The sequence below is a fragment of the Magnolia sinica genome, chromosome 4 (genome assembly GCF_029962835.1).
Source record: "Magnolia sinica isolate HGM2019 chromosome 4, MsV1, whole genome shotgun sequence".
NCBI lineage: Eukaryota > Viridiplantae > Streptophyta > Magnoliopsida > Magnoliales > Magnoliaceae > Magnolia > Magnolia sinica.
Genome location: NC_080576.1, coordinates 109,863,186 through 109,867,251, shown reverse-complemented (window position 1 = coordinate 109,867,251; position 4,066 = coordinate 109,863,186). Strand labels below are relative to the sequence as shown.

At 43.8% G+C, this 4,066-nt stretch overlaps 1 long non-coding RNA gene across 1 annotated transcript; it reads right to left on the bottom strand.

The window, feature by feature from the left end:
* Positions 1 to 469: 469 nt before the first annotated feature.
* LOC131244637 (uncharacterized) lies at positions 470 to 2,686 on the bottom strand. Its single transcript, XR_009170433.1, has 2 exons — positions 2,521 to 2,686; positions 470 to 1,004 (listed from the first exon to the last, which is right to left on the bottom strand). It is a non-coding gene; the product is annotated as an uncharacterized LOC131244637 (long non-coding RNA).
* Between the last annotated feature and the right edge of the window lie 1,380 nt (positions 2,687 to 4,066).

Below are 4,066 nucleotides of genomic sequence, written 5' to 3'. Positions count from 1 at the left end.
GCGTAATAAAAAAAAAAACTCATGCAGTCCACACAATATGAAATTAGTAGTTTTAAGAGCAATTTTACGTTGTTCCAATCGGTGTGGTTCATCAGAGTTCTCTATCCAACTCATCTTTTTTATATGCACCTCAAATAAAATTTCTTACATTATAGACGGAGTGGATTTATACATACTAATATGGTGGGGCCTACAAAGCTTGTAGACGATTCTGGTCCCATTCCCCATCCCATGGACGGAACGGTTCCTTTAACATCCACATTGGTCATTAGACCTTCAATCCAAACCGTTCATTTTTTATGGCATTGATAGGACCGAAGGTGGTTCTTCGTGTCGGTGTAAATATTTCCCACTGACCCATAAAAAGTGGGACAAACCAAGTGAATGGTCCATATCAACGGCCTAAAAACACCATCGAGTACCAGTATCCACATCCATTTAATGAGAAATGTAGTTACAGACTTACAGATTAAGCAATAAAGCTTATGAATTATATAACAATCTTAGCCTAATTTGATTTCTCAGTACATAGTCAAAACCAAAAATATGCACTTAAAGAAAATGCCTCTCCTGTTTAAGGGTAGAGCTTTGTTAAACTCAAACACGTGTACAAGGGAGATAAGCACATCCCCTATGCTCCAACGTGCCGTGTGTGTTTGAAATCCAAGCCACCCATCAGGTGGGTCCGACTGTATAGACGCTCCTGCTGAAAACTCAGGCCAATCCAGTCATGACAATTTTTCTGGCCGTCCATTTGTTTAGTAAACTGTATCTCAAATGACCAGCAGATTGCATCCATTTTAGGTCAAGATCATCTTCATTGCGGGCCCCATCTGATGGATGGCTTGGATCTTGCACAGTGTGGTGATTTGGTACATGGGTGGCGTGTACACGGGTTTCCTAGTACAGGCGCGTGGGCTTAACAAAGCTCTTCTGGGGAATGGTTGAAAGCTCTCAGTTGGTATTTGCTTGCCGTCTCTTTTCCTGTAATTCTTCAGCAACTCCTGTGGACATAATATCAAGGGCTTAAATCAGTGATCAACGGCCCATTTTCAAAAACTGAAAACGTGCAGTCTCTATTAACTCTTATCCATCGCAAGAGAAATGTGCCATGCCCACTATGCATGACATAGTTATATGGTATTTAGGACCCGTGATTTGTGGGCCACTATATTGATGGACCGTGCATCGACAATTATTTAATACTTTGTGTAAATTGCAGAATCCCGTGAACCATCGAGTTTTTTTAACACAAGTTACGCCTAAGATCACACCTATCTGGGCGTCATGCACCATGCTGCCCCCAGTGCTCACCCTATCCGGCGGTGGCATTGCAGGGTGGAGATTAGCCGCCCATACGCCCCACGTGTGGCTGGCTAAAAAGCATTCGCTCCCTTGTCGAGGGGCTTGGACAACTGAAACCGTCTACTTCAAGTTTATTTTTTTCTTCTTTTGTTTTTTTTTTTTTTTTTTTTTTGTTTAATTGTCCATTTTGTATCCTTATATATATATATATATATATATATAGCCAATTTACATGGTGGTCCACCTAAATCAATGGTTCTGATCACAGTGCACAGATGATGGATGTAACATAAGACGTTTCAGTGCACACTCTATGAAACTCCATAGACCATTGCAACATTTCTTGATGATTGTCCTTGATGATTGTATGAGACAATCATCACAGAGCAGTGGTATGGCCCTTACGATGAATTTGAGATGATAAGGTAGACCCAGCAGCACCGTAATATGATAGAGCAGCAATCTCTTCACAGAACACATGGAACGGTAGCTTAACATTTTCCACCGTCCATCTTGTTGCCCCTACTCTAGATGAAAAAATGGTTCAAAAATCAAAGAAATCAGAAGATCCTACTCATCCAATTAGTGGCCTTCAAAGTAACGGTGGATGATAAAAATAGTCAACCGGTCAGACATTCAGTACCGGAAGTGAAGAAATGTGATAGATTGGGTTGTCTATCCGGTATGATTTTCGAAACATACGGTGAGATCCAGTGGATGGACAGCCCAGATTGATATCACCCTGGCACGTTTACACTGTAGACGGCTGTGATATATCCTGGTTCTTCCTACTCTAGCGTATGCCATCCCTAATTCATAAGATGTCTTAAAATGAACACATCAATGTATGATTAGTGAATCCGGACCGTCCTTCTGGTGGGCCTTTCAATGGATGGCTCACAATACAAGTGATGCAAGCCTCATCTAGGCCTATCTCCACCGTTGATTTTCATAAGGCGTGTGAACAAACATCTTCTACGCATTTGGACGGTTTGATCAGGGTCTGTACTAAAATCAACGGTGGAGATTGGTTTGCACTAGATAAGGCCTGCATCACTATTCACTACAGATAATAAAACAGGCCTGGGCTAATATCCAGGGCCACTTGCAACTGTTACCAGATGGACTTAGACTGAAATCTGGACAGCCCAACAACTAATCAGGCCCAGCCCATTGACAGCCTGAGACTGGAAAGAGAAGAATGAGAGAAGATACCTGCATGGGGATTGTTCGGGGCCGCCGGAGCAACGGACAATGACACCTCTGCATGGGGATTTTTAGGGGATTCCGGCTCGACGGACAATGACAGCTCTGCATGGAGATTGTTGGGGGCCACCGGAGCGACGGACGATGACGGCCCTGCATGGGGATTGTTCGGAGACGATGACGGCTCTTTGACTCCTAGAAATGACGACATGGCTCCCTTCATCTTCTCAACCACACCGATCTCTCTGTTGTCGGTGACTTTCTTTGGAGCCATAACATCAGAAATTACCCGAGAGAGTGCTCTCTCTTCAGCCCCAGGCTCAAGCTTTCTCATCAGATATTCCTTCACCGAAAGTGATTTTTCCAGTCTCGGCATGCTGCTCGGCTCCTCTGTGGTTACAGGCCCTGTTGCAGCAGGTTGGCCTTGGATCTTTGATACTAGCTTCTGGGTTGCTTCAGAAACCATGTTGTAAACTGGTGCGAGAGTGTCTGTCACCGTCTCGGTTAACGTCTTGCTGCTGGTATCATTTTTGGTGGGTATGGTCTCTTCTGGGACAATCTTGGCTGCTACTTGCTTCTCAGTGAACACTGGCGGTGGGGATGGATGTCGTGTCACCGCCTCTTTGTATTCGTCGAGAGCCAGCTCAGATTCATACACTGAATAAATGAAATGAATGAACTTTCGTTATCAATTGATGCATGGCAATGGTTTCAAGACTCAGTTCTGATGGGACTCGTCCGAATCGAATCGGATTTGGTAGTACGAGTCAGTTGGGTGAGTTGGGCCTATTCAGACTCTGACTCGGACGAGTCGTGACACGAGATCTGAGTCCTTATAAAACCATGCTGCATGGTTACATCTATGACAGCATGAGCGAAAAGTTACTATGGAGGGAGCTAATCAGAGGCCAATCAAGATTGAATGGTGATGGAAAGTTGGCCCACTTGATCCAATGTTCTTGGGCCCTACATGATAAGGAGTATGATTCACCCACAGCTGACTTTCACTATGGGTGTTTCATACCGGATCATTCTTCTTAAGAGTAGAGATTAAACCTCAGCCCTTCATTGGGTAGCCAACATTCTATGTTAAGCAAGCAAACGTGGCCCACCCCATGAGTGGAATGGCTTGAATTTTTGGGACAAGGTATATATGTTCATGTGAGCCCCACTTAATGAGTGTCTTGGATCTTGAACACATTTTAAAAATTCTATTTTCAAGGGTGGAATGATCATATGAATGCTCGAGCTTGCTCCGTGGTCTGTATGTAGCATCCAGACCGTGCATATAGTGCATATGACTATCACGCAACAGAGAAAATGAATAGTAGGAGCTGATACAATTCCTCTTGAGACACAAGCCTCTGCACAATTCACTTACACATGCCACATGTGAATAAGATCTTGACCATTCATTTGTTGGGCTCCATTGATTAGCTACTAACCAAAAACTGATTAAATGGTAGGATCATCTATGGCCCATCACTATATACGGTCCCGCAGACGATGCGGAGACATGATATCTTCCATTCCCCTTAGAAGCATTGTATAAGCC